General features: G+C 45.3%; 1 protein-coding gene across 4 annotated transcripts in view; it reads right to left on the bottom strand.

Annotated features, from left to right (window-relative positions):
- HSF1 (heat shock transcription factor 1) overlaps positions 1 to 22,153 on the bottom strand; it is a 490,333-nt gene that overhangs the window by 366,267 nt on the left and 101,913 nt on the right. The window lies entirely within an intron of this gene.

Below are 22,153 nucleotides of genomic sequence, written 5' to 3'. Positions count from 1 at the left end.
TGACAGTACCCGGCCTGTGAAGCTTTAAATGAAACTATTGAGCATGACATGTTTTTTTGTACAGCTTACACAAGCAACAGGAGGTGCTGGATTATTCCACTATGTCGAAACCTGGGCACAAGGGAGCACAGAGAGGCCCCTTTAGATATTAAGATATGATACTAGTAAACTGTTGGTCTTTGCGCTCTCTCGATACCTAATGGGTGTATGGCTAGAAGGCAAAAAGCGTGCATCGCCAAGGAAGTGATTATGTTACTTACCCAGTAAGCATCTGTTCTTGGCATGTAGAGCTGTAGATTCACATGCTGTACATACTCCTGCCATCTAGTGTTGGGTCCTGATGTTTGCAAGTATTTTTTCTTTGAAGAAATCTTTCCCAGTCATAAGGTAAGGTGACTCCTCTTTTCGACGATAGTGCGCATGGGCATCAACTCCATCGTTAGATTTTTTTCCCGCAAGAGGGTGAGAATGGAGTGAGTGAGTGTAGTACAGAGATGTCCATGCGTATGTAATCTAAATAATGAAAACGGCAACAACTGCAGGTGCCCGGGGAGGTGGGAGGGCGCATGTGAATCTACAGAAGTACATGCCAAGAACAGATGCTTACTGGGTAAATAACAATCTGTTTGAGGCATATGTGCTGTAGATCCACATGCTTTGCATAGGCTATATAGCAGTATTCTCCCAAAGCGGTGGCTAACCGTTAGGTGTTGCAGTTGTTTGAAAAAGTGTTTTTAGCACTGCTTGGCTTATATTGGCTTGTTGACATGCTAACACATCCACACAACAGAGTTTGGTAAATGTGTGTGGTGTGGACCATGTTGCTGCCTTACAGATGTCAGCTATAGGATAGCCATAGATGCTCCTGTTTTTCGCGTGAAATGCGCTCTAGGAGATAAAAGGTTCCTAGCTAGTTTGAGTGCATTTATCAATCCATCTTGAAATACCCGATTTAGAGATAGGATTGCCTTTGTGAGGTGTAGCAAATGCAACAAACAGTTGCTTTGTCTTACGAAAATGTTTTGTTCTTTCAATATAGTATAATAACGCTCTTTTGACATCGAGTATGGGAAGAGCTCTATCTGCTACTCAGTCATGTTGAGGAAAGAACACAGGTAACTCAACTGATATATGAAAAGCAGGAAACAATTTTGGAAGGACGTTTAGATTGGTGCGAAGAACTACTGAAACTTTGTGAAGCTGAAAGAAGGGTTCTTCCAAGGTTAATGCTTGTAGCTCACTAACTCTTCTTAATAAAGTGAAGTAAGGCAACATTCCATGAAAGGAACAGCAATGGACAATTGTGCAATAGCTCAAAGGTTGGACCCAGTTGTCTTGTAAGCACACTGTTCAGATTCCAAACTGGTGCAAGAGGAATTCTGGGCAGTATTACTCTGTTCAGGACTTCCATAAAGGCTTTAATGACTGGAACTTTGAAAAAAAGATAAATTTCAGTTTTGCAAATAGGTGGCTACTGCTGCAAGGTGCAATGTAATGGATGTGTAGGCTAGACCAGATCGCTGTAGATACAAAAGGTAACAAATAATATTTTGAACAGAGGCATGTAGCGGATTAACATTGTTGTTGTTTCAATATGTAGCAGTATTTGTAAAGCGCCAACAATTACCCGAGGGTGTCAAGGTGCTGGGAGCCGTCGGGAAGATTAAGCGAACAATTGCTCAGAGTCACATGGTGCTGGGCTAACCTGCCGCCAGCGATTGAACTGCAACCCTCATGTTCCGGAGTCAGCCACACTAGCCGCTGTGCCACACCTCTTCTCTTTCCTGTTGTTCTTAAACAACAAATCTGCACATTTAGTGCTCTGGTGGTAGTCTTTCTTGCTTCTTTGAAAATAGCCATACAGTCTGGTGGCAATTTTAAGTATCCAAACTCTATGACTTAAGGAGTCAAATCGCTAGACTGAGCTCCTTGGGTTTTGGGTGTCTGATGTCCCCACGGTTCTGAGTGAGAAGGATAGGATTGAGATTCAGCTTTTGATGTGAAACCCCTGATCGTTCCAAGAGTGTAATGAACCACGGTTAATGGGCCGATGTGAGAGCTGCTTAAATCAGTCTGAGCGATGTTTGCCTGAGCTTCCGAATCAGAAACGGAAGGAGGGGGAGAGGCAGAAAAGCATAGGCAAATATACCTGACCAATTCGGCCATAGGGTGTTGCCTCAGGATAGAGGGTTTGGGAACCTGGAGGCGAAGTTTGGGCAAAAATCTATTTGTGGGAATCCACATTGTTGAAAGTACGGCTGGAAAACTTGGGGGTGAAGTTCCCACTCGAGTATTTGATGCCGCAACCTGCTGAGGAGGTCTGCAATTTGATTGTTCAGAAAGAGCAAGATTGGCCGAGTGGAGGTAATTCGCGTCAGCTCCGGGTCCCTCTGGGTCCGCGAGCTGTATATGGGGCTTACCTTGAATGATTTTGTCGCCAAACGGGAGTGGAGGTCGAAAGGACTCATGTGGTGAGGACAGTGCCGGTTGAGGATGGCGAGCGATGCCTGAATTAGCAGCGTTCCCCAAACTTGCAGCGCGAGGAACAGAGCGAGCGTCATACTGAATGGTGGCGGCGCCCGGAATCACCGCTGTTGTATGCTACAGTGGCCATGGTTTCTTCTAGTCGGGGTTGCGATCCCCCACTGATGAACAGGAGTGGCGGAGGGGAGCAGCGGGAGGAATCGGTCATGAGGAGAGAGCAGGAGGCGAGGTGACTGCGGGCACCCGCCTAGGGCCTCCTGGCCCCGGCCGTCTGGAGTCTTGGTCTGCCAGCGTGAGCGGCTCCCTTGCAGTGAGGAGGTCAGCCTTGGGGGCAGAACACTCCTGGGTGAAGTGTGGCTGCCTGGGGGGCTGAGATTTGTATCAGAAGAACGCGGGCGGGACTTCACTGACTTCAATATGGCGCCCAGGCAGGACTTGCCTGACCTTAACATGGCGCCCGCTGCATAGGGAGACAGCATGCAGGATTGAGAATGACTGCCACACTGGGAATCTTCATACAGGACTGCTCGGAGTTGTTGACCAGCGGCGAGCGGGAGCTTTGAGATCTCCATCCCCAACGGTGGGAATGGGTGCCGCCTTTGGATTTTGCAGGTGCTGAACCTGGTCCCCAGTGTTGGGGAGGGGCACAGGATTGTTTCTTTTGAAGAAGTAGGAACCCCGAAAGCCAGCTATGTTTTCAACCGAAGATGCAGAGTTTTCCGATCGTGTACATAGGCGGAGCATAGGAAAACGCGTACAATAACAATACTGTTGAGGGTACAGTGGATTGAACACAGAGGGGAACCCGAAGAACTGTTTCGAACCGGGGGCGCAGCTATACATGTCCGAACCCAATGGCGGAAAGAACACTATTCCACAATGGAGTCGATGCCCATGTGCACTATCACCGAAAGGAGGATTGACCATACCTAGTGACTGGGAAAGACTTATTCAAAGAAAAAACAACTTGCAAACATCCGGACCCAACACTTGATGGCAGGAATAGGCAAACCATGTGTATCTACAGCACACATTCCTCGACCATCCGCATAGTGAGAAGGAGAGCTAATCATTTTAAATGTAATCTATATGTTAACGGGATGTGCAATATTTTGCATAATAATCTAGTAAACGTAAACAGAATGACTATGAATTTTAAATGTTAATTAATGCTCAACTCTTTAGTTATGTATGTTTTGATTTATTACTTGAAGACTTGTGTTACTGTCTAATGGTTGTGCATCATTTAATAACAGGGTAATATCCCCAGCCTGGATGGCAATCAATGTGGCTTTGATCTTTCAGTTTACATACTATTTTATTATATTTTTTTTATTGACTGAGGTCCATTGGGGATGTACAACATGGAAAGAAATATATGCCGTCCATCAAACGCTTGATCAATTTGTGCCATATGTTTTTACTCTGTCTTACCTTATGTTTGATTTGCTTTATGTGCTTTTATGGCCTAGTGCTGATATAAAGATCTTTGATTGACTAATTGTATTTGAGGAAGGTGTTCATCTGCCTAGTTATGATGAGAAAGGTACGGAGAAACATTTTGGAAAATGCATGGGATCAAGATCAAAAAGGTCTGGAAAACCAGTAAAGAACTCAAGCCTATATATTTTCTCAATCTGGGGCATTTCTTGCTCTTGCGGATACTACGTGAATCTCTTTGTGACCAACTTCACGATTAGACAAAAACAGGATCTTCACCAGTGTCTTAGGTGCCAAGAATGACACTAATACAGGCTGCGCATTCTCCATCGACGAAGTCATATTGATGTGAATGTTTAGCTTGGCCTCACCAAAACAGCTACAGGGACAGCACCATCAGTTTTGTAAGAAGCAAATATAGTCACCACAGCCTTCTGAGAGAGCTCTTTCTGTGCCCATATATAGCCAGGCTCAGGGAAGTTCAACTCTGGTATTGGGATGCTTCCGAGGAGGAGTGTAATCCCTTCCCAGTACTCCTGTGTCGACTAACCAAGGACAGACCTGGAGACTGGCTGTGTGATACGAAAAACAGGTTTAATCATGTCACGCACTGATTTCGTGGCATCTACTTTCTTCATCAGATTCTCCTTGAGTCGGTAATCTTGACAGCCTGGGTTTGTCATTGCAGTCTTGCTTATGAATCCCGGTTCATTACTCTCATACTCTGAGCATGGGTTTCTTTGGGGTTAACTTTTATTCTATGCGTGACTGGCGTCACATTCCCCTTTACCAACAGTAATTGAGCTTCTCCTCTTGGTTTCTCACTCCTATTATTGCTCTAAGTCCAGGCCAACTCTAGTGCATTCAACCTGGAAAGGAGGAGCACCTGTGGTATGGAGGGGTGTTTCCTACTAGCCAGTCTCCCTTACCTCTACCTTTGTACTTACCTGAAAAGAAGAAGGGCCTCTGATAAGAGAGGATATGACCTCATAGCCAGTCCTCATCTCTACTGATATAGAAATCTGGCTTCTATAAATCGTGGCCCTGCCCCCTCCTTTGAATGGAAGATGTCAATTTCTTTTGGCCCAAGAGACAATGCGGGATGCTGCATCAAGAACTGCTTTCGAGAAGCAAGATGGATTTTGGAAAGAACGTTCATGATAGAACTGCAGTAATGTATTCATGACAGCACTAGAGCTTGCAACAGCGTTTTGGGATCTCGTTATGGAATGAAGTGATGAATCCCCATAGTTAACGCATTTGAAATGGTGCATTTTTAGACAAGTTGTTTACTTGTGACTGTGGACTGTCTTTAGTACAGGATGACTCCATGGGATTCGGCACTGTTAACGATGGTACTTTCACAGTTGAGGATATTCACGGACTTCATCAAGGACTGAATCGGTAAAGGACACTGGGAAGCAGGAAAGGAGAAATTCTGTTTTGATGGATTACGTTTTAAATTGTGGGTGGTCGTCTACCCTTGAACAGCTCCTACTCTCCTGCTCTGGGCTGCAAACAAAAGCCCTCTAATAAAATGTAGCCCATCAGAAAGTGTAAAAGGTTCTTTCAAGCCAGACTCAGTGGGTCATGAAGAGGAAATCTTGTTTTTTCGAGGAAAATTGCTATAATTATGAAGCCTGGCTTCCGAAGGATATGGTGTTCAGCAGCCCGTCCAGCCTTTCATTGGTAACAGTACTGTATGGTACTGTGCAATAAATGTGGCTTACCTAACGGGGGAGAGTCTGGCCGAAAATATGGCTCAGGTTTGCAGATGGAGTGGCAAAGAGGAATATTGTACGAGCACGGGGAGCGGATGGGACTCCAAGGTTTTGTAACTAGAAAAGAGACTTAGACTGGTGCCAACAGATGGAAAAGACACATCCATCGATTTAGAGGCTGGCCGCACAAGTGGGTAAAGATCTTGTCTGCTTGGGTACAATATAGAAGTTAATTCATGGAGGGCCGAATTGGGTGGGAACGGAGGGAGGTGCAGTTGTGAGATGCAGAGGGTAGAACTGGATAGCTTTATGCACGGGCTGTAAATTGCATTTCAAACGGATTAATTATGAGCTTACTGAACCATTGCTTGCCATGTTTCACCTTGTCTGTGTATTGTACTGAAAGGTGTCTGAAGCAACTGTTCAATAAACAGATTTTTTTTTTTTTTTTAAATGTGGCTTCTCTAGGCTACGAAGAGAATGTTTTGAGTTGAATAAAAATTTTATTTCAAATGTCTTTGACTGTGTCCCGAATATGTAAATTGCTGTCACTACTCGACAAATATATTTCAACAACTGATTTAAAATAAAATTAATTTCCACTTTTTCAGTTCTTCAAAAAGGATTCACAGAGGAAAAGTGAGTGATGCGGTCAGTGAACAACATATTTTTGTTCTGCTATTTCTGATTTTACTAAACAAATATCTCTTGAATTAGAACGTGCTATGCCGGCAGTATTTAATGTTGCGCACTAAACAGGCAGTGTCATTTGGGAAATGTGGCAAGGGATGTTTTATTTATTTAAGAAAGTTAGTATATTAAAGAGTTAAGAGCACTGTTTTATATGTACCCACTTCACTCCAGTCCAACACAACACAACTGACGGAATACAATGCCACCAGCAACTCCGCAGGACAAATTAAACTCTGAGCTAGTATGGCACTTGGGAAGAGTTCAAACAAGGATTCTGCAAGACTGAGCACCCACTCGATTTACTACTTAGTGCAAGATTTACAAGTATAACTAGGTCATAGAATAGAAGGGCCTGCAACAGTGTAAGAGAGCTGGCTAATGTGTAATCTATGGAATAAATATTAACTCAATCCAGGTAAGTGGCAGTTCTAATGCAGAACAGAAACAGTCACTTGAATTAACAGTGCTTGGAAGGACTTAAAGGGTGGAGGTTGATGGCTGTCCATGTCCACGCTACCCAAGTTTTTAGCTGTCTTTAAATAAGACATGAGCGTACATTGTAATTGGTGCAGGAATTATGCCAGTATCAATAATATGATGCTGCTGTGAACTTTATGTCAGACTGCTGCTATGAGCGATTAGCATTTTGGCACTCACCAGTTATCTGTAGTGTCTTCCAGTAGACACCCTCACCCACTACTCTAAGTCCAGTACCTGACCGCTCTACTTCATTTCACGTGGCTCATATTTCTGAAATCGAGCAGGCTGCCAGCTTGGTTTCAAAGTACTGACCACCAGAGCCAAACGCCAACAGTCAGTATTTACTAGTATCAATAAGGCTGCAGCTGCCTTACTAGCATCAATAAGGCTGCAGCTGCCGGCAACTGCTTAAGAACTATATGAAGCATAATAAAATTTGGTTGGTTGCTAGCTGTCAACTGACATGAAGACTGATAAGTGTGGTGACTATTAAGCAGTCTCCTGGGTTCTACTGACCCAACATCTCTCTTCATGAGTCGCAGGCCTATCGTCACCTTCCAAAGCAGTGCTGTTACTTAAGAACGGTCACAATATTTAGTTGCATCCCTTCACCTTCAATGACTACTGGAGCAAATGCTGGTGGTATTGACTGGGACGATGAAACAATTCTCTAGCCTGCTACAATAAGTCAATCCTTAAAACCCTAGGAGTGTTGAAGGGGGTGCGACTAAACATGTATGTACCACACTTAAGAGTCCATTGCTCAAGCGGCAATAGACTCTAGGAATCTAAGAGGTTAGAGATGTTGACAGAAAGACCTGAAAATGGAGCAGTGACTGGTGAGAAAAAAAAAAGATTCCTAAATGAAAGGAGCTCGGACTTTCCATGTTCGACAAAAAACGAAAAGAACAAGTACGAAGTCTGGTAACTTGACCCCTTATGTCCAATCGGGCAATATCTCAATGGCCCTTCATCTGGCCCACCAAATACTAACAAGTCAGTTTGCAGACTGGAAATGGCCCTAACCGAAAGTCACTTTAATGATGTGGGATCAGAAACTTGATCAGCTTTTCTAAGCCCTTCGAAAGAACGAATGGTTTCTTACCTGTCGATGTAGTTTTGCAGCTAGAAAATCTTTCTGGATTCACAATGCTGTGCATTATTCCGGGGTCTGGTGGTTGGGTCCGGATTCGTAGTCTTTCTTTTTTTTTTTTTTGTAGCCCAGGTGGGAGTCGACGTCTCACCATTTGGTGCACCTCTCGTGACGTCGTCCTGCTTCCTGCGGAAGTCCCACCTCGGGGCGCCATCTTCAGATTCTTTTTTTTTTTAACCCTAGGTCATTTACCGTATTTCTTCTCAATTTTATCCTTTCTCACATTTCTTTTCAAAACTTCTTTGTTCTCCATTCTCTGTCTTTCCCCCCTCTACTCCATCCTCATCTTTCTGGCGGAGGTGGGAGGGTTCGCTAGTGAATCCAGAAAGATCTTCAAGCTGCAAAACTACACCGACAGGTAAGAAACTATTCGTTTTGCAGCGTGAATCTTTCTGGATTCACTATGCTGTGCATCGATTTTGTAGCGGTTTGTCACTTTTGTGGCGGCTGGGTGGAAGATGAGCGTTGGTCGTTGAATATATGTTGAAGCACTTTTTGACCTACTTGTGCTTCCTTGTTCATTTGTATATCCAAGCAGTAGTGCTTAGTGAACGTGTGCACTGAAACCCATGTTGCCGCCAGGCATATGTCTTGAATGGGTGTGTTTGCCAGAAAAGCAATTGTTGCTCCTTTCTTCCTTGTGGAGTGGGCCCGTGCCCTTTCTGGTAGTTCTTGCCCTGCCTGTTTGTGGCAGAACTGTATCGTGAGTGCGATCCATCGCGCGATGGTGCCCTTTGTTATTGGCCTACCCAGGAAGCTGGTTGCGAAGGACACAAAAAACTGCTTAGTTTTCCTGTGCTCCTTGGTTCTCGCAATGTAGTGCATCACCGCCCTTCTAGCGTCCAGAGTGTGCAGTGCCCTTTCTGCGCCTGTGGTAGGGTTCTGAAAGAAGCTTGGTATTTGTATTGTCTGGTTCATATGAAATGCCGACACCACCTTTGGCATGAAGTGTGGGTCCGTTCTCATTACGACTCTGTCCTTGTGTATCTGGATGTAGGGCTCTTGCAGTGTTAGCGCTTGCAGCTCGCTTACTCTGCGCAGCGAGGTTATTGCCACCAGAAAGGCTGTCTTCATTGTTAGCATTAGAAAGGGAGGCCTTGTGAATGGGTTCAAAGGGCGCTTTCATAAGTTCCGTTAGGACTAAGTTGAGGTTCCACGCCGGCGGCTGCATCCTTTTTGGTGGCGCTATCCTTTTTGCCCCCTCCAGGAACCTCTTTACAACTCTTGATGTAAAGAAACTTTCACCTGTCTCACCTCGTGTGTAGGCAACAATCGCTGCGAGGTGTACCCTTAGTGAGGATGAACATAGTTTAGCCTTTAGTAGGTGCGTGAGGTATCTTAGCACCGTTGATTCCCTTGTCATCTTATTTTGCAGTTTATGTCTCCTGCACCAATGTGTGTACCTCTTCCATTTTTCCCCATAGCATTTCCTGGTCGTCGGTCTCCTTGCTTCCCGGAGCACTCGCATAGTGCTTTGAGGTAGCCTAAGGTGTGCAAACTCTATGTCTTCAGGAGCCATGAAGCTAGGCCGAGGCTCTCTGGCTCTGGGTGTAGAACCTCTCCGTTCTGCATGGAGAGTAAGTCCTTTCTATTGGTGAACTTGTGTGGTGGTCCCTGTGCCATCCCCACTATTTGCGAGTACCAGGTCTGTCTTGCCCACTGTGGTGCCACTAGGATCAGCGTCATGTTGCTGGTCCTGCACTTGTTGAGTACCCTGTGTATCAGTGGTATTGGTGGAAAAGCGTAGGCAAATGTTTTTGACCAGCTTATCCATAGGGCATTCCCCTTGGATTGGTTTACTGGTTGTCTGGATGCGAAGCTTTGGCATTTTGCATTCTGGTGTGTTGCAAACAGGTCTATTGTCGGTGTACCCCACCTTCTGAATAGCCTTTGCGTTTCCTGTCCATTGAGCTCCCACTCGTGGGACGCCGAAGTCTGCCTGCTGAGCCAGTCTGCTTCCACATTGTCCTTCCCCGGTAGGTGAATGGCCAGCAGGTCTATTTTGAGTGGGATGGCCCATCTCCAAATCTCCTGCGCCAGGTTGGATAGTGGAAATGACTGTGTTCCTCCCTGCTTGTTGATGTAGAACATCGTTGTTGTATTGTCCGTTTGTATCAACACCTTCTGGCTGTATAGTTTTTTCTGGAAGGCTTTCAGGGCTAGGAATACGGTCTTCAACTCCAGGTAGTTGATGTGTCTGACTGCATTCGCTGGAGTCCACAGACCCCTCACTTTGAGCTTGTCCATATGTGCTCCCCATCCTATCTGAGATGCATCTGTGGTGATGGTCACCGTTGGGTTTGGTGGTGTCAAGGGCTTCCCTATAGTTATGTTCTCCCTGTTCCACCATGCTATCTCTTCTTGCACCGCGTGCGTTACAACCACTAGATCCTCCCAACTTCCGCTTGCCTGTGACCATTGCTGTTGCAGCCATTCCTGCAAAGGCCTCATGTGTAGGCGTACATTGGGAACTAGGTGAATGCATGATGCCATCATCCCCATGATATTGCTCGCTGTTCTCACGGTCAGAGCTTGCCCCTTCTGGTAGAGGCGCGTCTCCTTCAGCAGGGTCAGTGTTCTCTTGTCGCTGGGCATCACTGTTCTCTGTAAGGTGTTGATCTTTGCCCCCAGGAAGATCTTCACCTGTTCTGGTTCCATAGAGGATTTCCCCCAGTGTATTGAGAATCCCAGCTTTGTTAGTGTGTTCGTGACCCACTGTGCGTGTTCCTCGCACTTTTCGCGTGAACTTGCCTTTATTAGCCAGTCGTCGAGGTAAGGGTATACATGAATCCCTTCCCTCCGCAGGTACGCTGCCACTGCCGCCAGGCATTTTGTAAATACCCTTGGTGCGGACTTTAGCCCGAATGCCAAGGTTGTGAATTGGTAGTGTTCCTTGCCAATGGCGAACCTTAACAGACCTTTGTGCTGCCTGTTCATTGGGGTGTGCAGGTAGGCATCTTTGAGATCCACAGTGGACATGAAGTCTCCGTCTCTCATTTGCAGGAGTACCTCTTGTAGGGACGTCATTTTGAATTTTTGCGTCCTTACGTACTTGTTTAGGAACCGTAGATCCAGGATGGGCCTTAGTGTTCCGTCCACCTTTGGTACCAGGAAGTAGTTTGAGTACACTCCCTTGTTCCTTTCCTTGAAAGGTACTGGCTCTATGGCATCCTTTAGGAGTAGTTCTTGTGCTTCTTCTACGAGTTGCACTAGCTCCTGTCCTGAGTGCTCCCTTCTCTTTGCTTTTCTGTTTGGTGGTTTCCTTTCCAACTCTATACAGTATCCGAACTGTATGATGTTCAGTATCCATTTGTCTGTTATCTTTTTCCATTCTTGAAGGAAACGTCTCAGTCTGCCGCCTACTGGTGTTGCATGTTCGTTGGCGTTTGGTCTGTGTAACCCTCTCGTCTTTGATCTTTTTTGCTCCACCCTCGGAGGGTTTTTGTGGGTGAGCACTCTTTCCCGTGTGAAGTCACTTTGAGGTGGGTTGGTCTCCCCCTCTGCGTCTCTGGCCTCATCCGTTCCCCCTGCTCCGAAAGGACTGGCCCCGAGGCTGGTACTGCCAGTGTTGTTTCTGCTGGGCCTGCTGCCCGCGATTGTCGCCCTGATGGGCCTGCTGGAAAGTTTGGTGTGACGTTCCCAGCTGGTTTCCTCCTCTTCCGTAAGGTCTCCGTGTCGGGGTACCTCTTCTCATTCCTCTGAATTGCAGGGCCCCCATGGACCTTGCTGTTTCATTCTCCTTTTTGATCTGGGTGAGTTTTTCATCCACAGGTGCCCCGAACAGCGTCTCTCCGTTGAAAGGGGTGTTCAGGATGTTGTTCTGAACTTCTTGCTTGAAGCCTGAAATCCTGAGCCAGGCTTGCCTTCTTTCTGTTATTTCAATTGCCATCAGCCTGCTTGATGTTTCTGCTCCATCCAACGCGGTTTTAAGGCAAGAGTTTGCTATATTCTTTCCCTCCTCCACTAGGTGCGCAGCTCTTTGTTGGTATTGCTCGGGGAGGTGCTTCATCAGTTCCAATGAAACCAACAGAAGGTGCACAGTCCGTTCAGAACAAAATAGCAAACTAATAGTTATTGTAAAGGCGTATACGAGATCCTGCGAATAATTGAGACACCCCCCCGTAGGAGATAGGAGTCCATCAGCCCACCCTTAATGGCGGAGCATCGTCATCTGGAACTCCAAGGAATCACTGTCTGAGCCCGAGATCGCAGATCACCCAGGACTCTGCCTGGTGCACAGGCTAGTGAAACCCAGAAGGAAAATATACTCCTGCCAGGGTGTATACCCAAGTAGTCGAGGGCTCCAGTGAAGTGCAGTGCTAAAGAGTGATGTGAGGTTAAAAATGAATACTCGATCAAAAAATGTGTTTAATATGGATTAACCAAGTTTCATGTCTAAAAGAACCTATAGTCTGATGTAAATTTTGCAGGCTAATTCTTGGTTCGTGTAAAAAGTGTGGTCAACATGTTTCAGCCGGAGCGGTCACTTGACCCGGCTTTCATCAGGACCGTAAGATTGAAAAGAAGCTACTGCCAAGAATAATTAAATAAAGTGAAAAGAACAAACCCATGCAAACCAATTGTGAATGTGGGATATGTATGTGGCACTTGCCACCCTACCAGAAAAGCTCATACATTGAGCGTGAGGACAATGTCTTCATTCCTGAAAAAGAATATACACATAAACCTCATGCACATCAAAACAAAACTATTAATTGCCACCAGGCAGAGCTAAATCAGCAATGCCTTCATTATCAAAAAAACTCTTAATGATGTTTGGAAATACAATTTGTATGTCAAAAAAATGGAAAAAACTAGAAAAACTCACCCAGCTTTATGTGGGAGTAAAGCCTCACCTCACCCGGCTGACTGCTCGGAGAAGGAGGCACCGCTCTGTTTAGATGTGGAGAAAGAAGCCAGACAGATTGCCAATTGATACCTATCTGCTTAGAGCTCAACACACGTATTTTTTAAACATATTAAAAAGAACCAACAGTAATTAAAAAGTCCAAGACCTCCTGACTCCCAAGATGTATTTTTGGATAATGTCTCTTTGCAAACCAGTTATATTTTAGGATAATGTCTCTTTGCAAACCAGTTGTGTAGTAGAAACCAGTAACAAGTGAAGTTATGCATAGTTGTTGCCTATATAAAATAGGGGAATGCTGTGAATTAGTGAAGGTTAATTATAGTGGCTAAACGTGTCCACTAGGCTCTACACATTAAGTCTGGGAAGACAATTGTTTTTAGAGCGAAATTAGCAAGAGCTGTCATCCTCCTGCCTTACCTGTCCGTCGATACCTCTGACTGACTCACAAGCTGTCTGGGAGGTATCGACAGGAAGGGGAGGGTGCTTTTTATAGCGCTCGCGTGTAACGTTCTGATCTGCAATCGAGATCAGCTGTGTGTCTCGATCAACAAAAGCGGACGTGTCAACACAAGAGCGCATGCGTCTAAATGAGACGCTAACGGAGAGGCAATTCTCAAATGCGCATGTGTCAGCGCTTTTACACTATGAGAATAGTGACTTGTATGCCGAGATCCTGAACACTTCAAAAGTGATCAGGGAACGCAGGTCACCAGCATGATGAAACCGCAAGTCTGTAAGTACGAGGAGCATACTAAACATCGCTCCTCCAGTGAAGTCCTCGTATATCTGTCGCGCATGCGCGAGTGATAGATGGCATTTGCCCACGCATGCGCGCGCGTGAAACGTTGCAACAATGGAACAGCTCTCGAGGACATATTTAAAGACAAAAAACAGGGTGTAGATGTTGACCCTAGTTGATTTGGCAATGAAAAAAATGTAAACCAAACTATATACTCTCAACGGAGTAGATAATTATGTCAATGTGAAACCAATGTCATGAAGAGAAGATAAAGGTAAGGTAAGGTAAAGCAACCATGTCAAGACGACGCCCACCAATCAATCCTATTGGGAAGAGTAGTCGTTATAGACCCTCTCATGCCAGTTAGGTACAGGACTGACAACTAGGTTATCATATCGGGGGTCAAGGTGGTAGTGATACCCAATAGAGCGATCCAGTACCCAGATAGTATACTAGTGAATCGTATGTTGCCTTTTTGGTGTGATCCATCTGAGTCATTAAAACAGAGAACCACAAAAAGACCAGATGAACATAAGACAGAAATCAGCACATCAGGACACCTGATCAATCGACATATAAGGGTGTCTTGTCAGTGGAATGCGACCCCTTAGCCATAAGGTTCCCACTGTGAGTTGAATAACTTAATGCTCACAATGAGAAATTACCAATGTTCATTCAGTTGGTTAATAATCAAGCAGTTAGGCTGACTTAGATGTAGACGGAAGCCCACGGTATGTTATCATTCAGTCCTTTGGTGTCAGTCTTCAGCTTAAAAACCCATTTCTGTTCTTTGGCAAATAAGAATTGAGAAACGTCCGTTATATGTTGGGGAATAAACGGGCGTTCCAATACAATCCACCTGAGGTCCTCAGCTTTATGTTTTTTAGCTAGGAAATGCTCAGTCATACAGGTGGATTGTCTCATACAGCGGATGGTACTTTTGTGTTCGCTTATGCGAAGCTTAACTTTCCGTGTAGTGTACCCTATATAATGTAGGGTACATGGGCAAGTGATTCTGTAAATAACGCAATCCGAATTACAGTTCGTATGGTTGCGTAATATCCAGGGACGTTCTGTGCCTATGTCCACTGATGTGGTTTTGATGGTCTGAGGACAGACACTACACATGCCACACGGAAAATGACCTCGAACAGGTGGTAATGACCACAAAGTATTGGTCTCACAAGTAGGATGTGATAGCGGTCTTGTGTGGACCAGACTATCACGCAAACTTGGGCCCCTCTTAAAAGCAAATAAGGGAGGCGAAATACTGCCAGCCGCTATGTTCAATATCGGCCAATGTTTACGTACTGTTTTCTGTATTTGATTGGACACAGTACAGAAAGTGGTAACAAATGTAAGTCTCTCGCTGGTAGTCCTAGACACGGCGGTGTCCAGTAAGGCATCACGATGGTTATTAGATGCCCGTTTCCAGGCTTTTCGTACTAGACGTTTAGGATATTGTCGCGATTGTAATTGTGTAGCTAGTACTTCAGCATGTTTGTCAAACAACTGTCTGGTGGAGCAGTTTCTGCGAATCCGCAGAAACTGGCCAACTGGAAGATTCTCCCGGAGTGCCTTCGGATGATGGCTGTTGAAGGACAACAAAGAATTTTTAGACATGGGTTTTTTGTATAGTTCCGAACTCAATGAGTTTTCATGAACAAAGATGGAGATATCAAGGAAGGCCAACCGGTGTTTACTGTATTCAATGGTGAAACGTAAATACGCATTCTGTTGGTTCAACCAAGAATGAAAGGCATGAATCTCGTCACCTGTGCCTCGCCATACCACCAAGATGTCGTCTATGTATCTCTTCCACAGCACCAATTGATGACGATATGGATTGCTGTGGTTGAGTACGTAGTTCTGTTCGAATAGATGGACATACAGGTTGGCGAGGCTAGGCGCGAAAACGCTGCCCATTGAAGTACCAGATGTCTGGAGAAAGATCTGATCTTCAAACTTGAAGTAGTTCTCCATCATGGCCAGTCTGGCGCACTCCATGATAAAAGGCACAGGGGTGATTCTATCCAAAGAACGTGCTTCTAAGAGTCCTCTGATTGCATCGAGGGTCTCTAGCTGCGGAATGCAAGTGTACAATGACTCTACATCCAGGCTGACTAATAGATCGGTATCAGGGTTGAATTCAACCTCAGGTAAAATTCGAAGGACATCAGCCGTGTCTCTAAGGTATGTTGGCATCTCAGTGACCATGGGTCTTAGAAACACGTCTACAAATTTAGACAAAGGTGTCTGATCTGATAACTGCCTTAGACAGTTATCAGATTCTAATTCTTATCGGGCCTTAGAGTCAGATCCTACACCCAGACTCTCCCTAGAGATCAGACAGCTGGTGGAGGAAGGGGAGGCAGAGGGATGGATAACATCACATGAGGCTAAATTTCTGGTGACCAACAACCCAGTCATGCCCTATTTCTACTGCCTCCCCAAAATTCATAAACAGCAACGACCACCCCCTGGACGTCCCATTATCTCTGGGATCGGTTCATTATTGGAACTTTTGTCTAAATTTGTAGACGTGTTTCTAAGACCCATGGTCACTGAGATGCCAACATACCTTAAAGACACGGCTGATGTCCTTCGAATTTTACCTGAGGTTGAATTCAACCCTGATACCGATCTATTAGTCAGCCTGGATGTAGAGTCATTGTACACTTGCATTCCGCAGCTAGAGACCCTCGATGCAATCAGAGGACTCTTAGAAGCACGTTCTTTGGATAGCATCACCCCTGTGCCTTTTATCATGGAGTGCGCCAGACTGGCCATGATGGAGAACTACTTCAAGTTTGAAGATCAGATCTTTCTCCAGACATCTGGTACTTCAATGGGCAGCGTTTTCGCGCCTAGCCTCGCCAACCTGTATGTCCATCTATTCGAACAGAACTATGTACTCAACCACAGCAATCCATATCGTCATCAATTGGTGCTGTGGAAGAGATACATAGACGACATCTTGGTGGTATGGCGAGGCACAGGTGACGAGATTCATGCCTTTCATTCTTGGTTGAACCAACAGAATGCGTATTTACGTTTCACCATTGAATACAGTAAACACCGGTTGGCCTTCCTTGATATCTCCATCTTTGTTCATGAAAACTCATTGAGTTCGGAACTATACAAAAAACCCATGTCTAAAAATTCTTTGTTGTCCTTCAACAGCCATCATCCGAAGGCACTCCGGGAGAATCTTCCAGTTGGCCAATTTCTGCGGATTCGCAGAAACTGCTCCACCAGACAGTTGTTTGACAAACATGCTGAAGTACTAGCTACACAATTACAATCGCGACAATATCCTAAACGTCTAGTACGAAAAGCCTGGAAACGGGCATCTAATAACCATCGTGATGCCTTACTGGACACCGCCGTGTCTAGGACTACCAGCGAGAGACTTACATTTGTTACCACTTTCTGTACTGTGTCCAATCAAATACAGAAAACAGTACGTAAACATTGGCCGATATTGAACATAGCGGCTGGCAGTATTTCGCCTCCCTTATTTGCTTTTAAGAGGGGCCCAAGTTTGCGTGATAGTCTGGTCCACACAAGACCGCTATCACATCCTACTTGTGAGACCAATACTTTGTGGTCATTACCACCTGTTCGAGGTCATTTTCCGTGTGGCATGTGTAGTGTCTGTCCTCAGACCATCAAAACCACATCAGTGGACATAGGCACAGAACGTCCCTGGATATTACGCAACCATACGAACTGTAATTCGGATTGCGTTATTTACAGAATCACTTGCCCATGTACCCTACATTATATAGGGTACACTACACGGAAAGTTAAGCTTCGCATAAGCGAACACAAAAGTACCATCCGCTGTATGAGACAATCCACCTGTATGACTGAGCATTTCCTAGCTAAAAAACATAAAGCTGAGGACCTCAGGTGGATTGTATTGGAACGCCCGTTTATTCCCCAACATATAACGGACGTTTCTCAATTCTTATTTGCCAAAGAACAGAAATGGGTTTTTAAGCTGAAGACTGACACCAAAGGACTGAATGATAACATACCGTGGGCTTCCGTCTACATCTAAGTCAGCCTAACTGCTTGATTATTAACCAACTGAATGAACATTGGTAATTTCTCATTGTGAGCATTAAGTTATTCAACTCACAGTGGGAACCTTATGGCTAAGGGGTCGCATTCCACTGACAAGACACCCTTATATGTCGATTGATCAGGTGTCCTGATGTGCTGATTTCTGTCTTATGTTCATCTGGTCTTTTTGTGGTTCTCTGTTTTAATGACTCAGATGGATCACACCAAAAAGGCAACATACGATCCACTAGTATACTATCTGGGTACTGGATCACTCTATTGGGTATCACTACCACCTTGACCCCCGATATGATAACCTAGTTGTCAGTCCTGTACCTAACTGGCATGAGAGGGTCTATAACGACTACTCTTCCCAATAGGATTGATTGGTGGGCGTTGTCTTGACATGGTTGCTTTACCTTACCTTACCTTACCTTTATCTTCTCTTCATGACATTGGTTTCACATTGACATAATTATCTACTCCGTTGAGAGTATATAGTTTGGTTTACATTTTTTTCATTGCCAAATCAACTAGGGTCAACATCTACACCCTGTTTTTTGTCTTTAAATATGTCCTCGAGAGCTGTTCCATTGTTGCAACGTTTCACGCGCGCGCATGCGTGGGCAAATGCCATCTATCACTCGCGCATGCGCGACAGATATACGAGGACTTCACTGGAGGAGCGATGTTTAGTATGCTCCTCGTACTTACAGACTTGCGGTTTCATCATGCTGGTGACCTGCGTTCCCTGATCACTTTTGAAGTGTTCAGGATCTCGGCATACAAGACACTATTCTCATAGTGTAAAAGCGCTGACACATGCGCATTTGAGAATTGCCTCTCCGTTAGCGTCTCATTTAGACGCATGCGCTCTTGTGTTGACACGTCCGCTTTTGTTGATCGAGACACACAGCTGATCTCGATTGCAGATCAGAACGTTACACGCGAGCGCTATAAAAAGCACCCTCCCCTTCCTGTCGATACCTCCCAGACAGGAGTCAGTCAGAGGTATCGACGGACAGGTAAGGCAGGAGGATGACAGCTCTTGCTAATTTCGCTCTAAAAACAATTGTCTTCCCAGACTTAATGTGTAGAGCCTAGTGGACACGTTTAGCCACTATAATTAACCTTCACTAATTCACAGCATTCCCCTATTTTATATAGGCAACAACTATGCATAACTTCACTTGTTACTGGTTTCTACTACACAACTGGTTTGCAAAGAGACATTATCCTAAAATATAACTGGTTTGCAAAGAGACATTATCCAAAAATACATCTTGGGAGTCAGGAGGTCTTGGACTTTTTAATTACTGTTGGTTCTTTTTAATATGTTTAAAAAATACGTGTGTTGAGCTCTAAGCAGATAGGTATCAATTGGCAATCTGTCTGGCTTCTTTCTCCACATCTAAACAGAGCGGTGCCTCCTTCTCCGAGCAGTCAGCCGGGTGAGGTGAGGCTTTACTCCCACATAAAGCTGGGTGAGTTTTTCTAGTTTTTTCCATTTTTTTGACATACAAATTGTATTTCCAAACATCATTAAGAGTTTTTTTGATAATGAAGGCATTGCTGATTTAGCTCTGCCTGGTGGCAATTAATAGTTTTGTTTTGATGTGCATGAGGTTTATGTGTATATTCTTTTTCAGGAATGAAGACATTGTCCTCACGCTCAATGTATGAGCTTTTCTGGTAGGGTGGCAAGTGCCACATACATATCCCACATTCACAATTGGTTTGCATGGGTTTGTTCTTTTCACTTTATTTAATTATTCTTGGCAGTAGCTTCTTTTCAATCTTACGGTCCTGATGAAAGCCGGGTCAAGTGACCGCTCCGGCTGAAACATGTTGACCACACTTTTTACACGAACCAAGAATTAGCCTGCAAAATTTACATCAGACTATAGGTTCTTTTAGACATGAAACTTGGTTAATCCATATTAAACACATTTTTTGATCGAGTATTCATTTTTAACCTCACATCACTCTTTAGCACTGCACTTCACTGGAGCCCTCGACTACTTGGGTATACACCCTGGCAGGAGTATATTTTCCTTCTGGGTTTCACTAGCCTGTGCACCAGGCAGAGTCCTGGGTGATCTGCGATCTCGGGCTCAGACAGTGATTCCTTGGAGTTCCAGATGACGATGCTCCGCCATTAAGGGTGGGCTGATGGACTCCTATCTCCTACGGGGGGGTGTCTCAATTATTCGCAGGATCTCGTATACGCCTTTACAATAACTATTAGTTTGCTATTTTGTTCTGAACGGACTGTGCACCTTCTGTTGGTTTCATTGTGTCTAATAGGGATTGGAGGTGTTTCAGTCCTTAAACCAAGTCCCTTTCCGCTTCTGACCCTCTTATAAAATTGTTGTTTTGCCTCATCAGTTCCCCCATTTCTTCCCAGTGTTGGTACTGGTGCCTGTTCAGTAGGGCATTGGAGTTCGCCATGCGCCAGTGCATTGCCGCGTTTCTCTCTATTTTTCTCCCAGTCAGCTCCATCATCCTGCTTTCCTTGTCTGGAGGTGGTCCAGAGGTTGCTGGGACATTTGCCCTCTTCCTGGCAGTAGATGCAATGATTGAATCTGCTGTGACGGATCCTTTTATGTATGGAGGGTCCTGGGAGGAGTGTTTATATTTTTTCTCCGTCCTAGGTGTGATGGACCTGCATGTTGCTGGGTCCTTGAACGCCACGTTCCCCTGGTTCATGACACTCTGGAGCATGGGGAGGAACTGGCTCCTAGTTTGGATAGGGAGCAGTGTCTCCAGTAAAAAGTCTGCTTTAGGCTATTCTTCCACCAGTTTAACACCAAAAGCTGCAGCCGCGCTTTTGACTACCATGTTGTAAGCCCCTATGTCATCTGGCGGCGAAGGCATCGAAGGATAAGTCTCCACAGGCTCTTCTGGATTTTCGGCGTCGAGGTCCTGCCACTCTAGGTCCTGCGTCGTCGACGGCGCCGAGCCGTAGTTCGATTGTTGTTCCTCATATTCTTCACCCTCATAGTAAATGTCTTCTTCTTCCTCTCCGGGAGTCTTCGACAGTTTTTCTGCTTCGAACTCCTCCTGTTCCTCGACCTCGACGATGATAGACGGTGGTTTCGTTGGGATAGTGAATTTTTTCATCTTCTCGACGAACTCCCTTTTCCTTTGAAGGATGCTCTCCATCTCTGCTTAGAGCCTCCTCTTTTTCTTCTCCATTTCGGAGGCGTGTTCGACGTCGAGCGCCGGTCTTTGACGGAGCTTGTGTCGACGCGACTTTATCTTTCTAAGTCGAACGCCCACTTTCTTGGCCTTGCTTCGACGACCTTTGCCTTTCGGCAGTCTTCGGGGCTGGGAGTCCTTCTCAAAGGATCCGCCGGTCCTTTCGTCCTTGGATCCACTCGCGGTCGTCGAAATTTTCGGCGCTGGTGTTCCTTTCGAGGACTTGGACTCTGTTTTTCGAGAGTCTGACTCTGTTTTTCGGGGCCCTGTTGAGGGTTTAGTGCTCGACGTCTCTCCTACCTTGTCAGACGTTTACTTATCGGTCTCTGCAACCGTGAAGTCATCAGGTCCTTCGACGACGTTGTCTTCGTCGTCGGTGGAGAGGTCCAGTTCGTACAGTGTTGGGGCCTTCCCCTCCATGTTGTAGTTGGCTCTCCTCTGTCTCTCTCTCAACCGGAGCGTCTTCGGTGTGAAGGCCGAACAGGCGTTGCAGTCCTTGCTCTCGTGGTCAACTGGCAGGCAACGGTTGCAGACCGGAAGTTGGTCCTTCTGCGCATATTTGTGGTGGCAGTTACGGCAGAATTTAAAAGATGTTTTGTCTATTCCTGCGCTCAGTGTCCCCGAGTGCGTATTCTCCGTTGGACGTCTAAGATCTCGAGGTTCTCCTCCTTCTTAGTCGTCCCGGCTTGTTGCTCTTCCTTTCTGTAGTCTTCCTCAACTTCTTCTTCGATGAAACTCGTGCTTTTTCTTCTTTCTTCGCCAAAAAACTCTGGAGCTTCATGGTGATGATCCAGACCCAACGGCGGAAAAAAGAATCTGAAGATGGCGCCCCGAGGAGGGACTTTCGCAGGAAGCAGGACGACGTCACGAGAGGTGCACCAAATGGTGGGACGTTGATGCCCACCTGGGTTACAAAAAAAAAAAAAGACAAAAGAAAGACTACGAATTCGGACCCAACCACCAGACCGCGGAATAATGCACAGCATAGTGAATCCAGAAAGATTCACGCTGCAAAACTACAGCAGCGGGAGTGAAAATCTGAAACCACAGTGTAAAGAACCTAAAAGAGTGCAATAATTAAAAAAATTGCTTTGCATTAAACAAGGATGAAAACTATTATATGGTCCAAGAACTACTCTCGTGAATGGGGGAGCATTCGTTAGCAGGCTCAATTGTCAAAAGCAGAATGTAACTGAAATAGCGGTATAAAAATACAAATCAACTTGCAAAAAATTTGAGTGGTTTTTCTGGTCTGCCCCCAAAAAACCGAAGTACACCAGCTATCTTGTTCAATATTTAAG

This window comes from Triturus cristatus, chromosome 5_1 (genome assembly GCF_964204655.1).
Source record: "Triturus cristatus chromosome 5_1, aTriCri1.1, whole genome shotgun sequence".
NCBI classification, from domain to species: domain Eukaryota; kingdom Metazoa; phylum Chordata; class Amphibia; order Caudata; family Salamandridae; genus Triturus; species Triturus cristatus.
The sequence above is the reverse complement of the archived record's forward strand: the minus strand, read 5'-3'. Positions and strand labels throughout refer to the sequence as shown.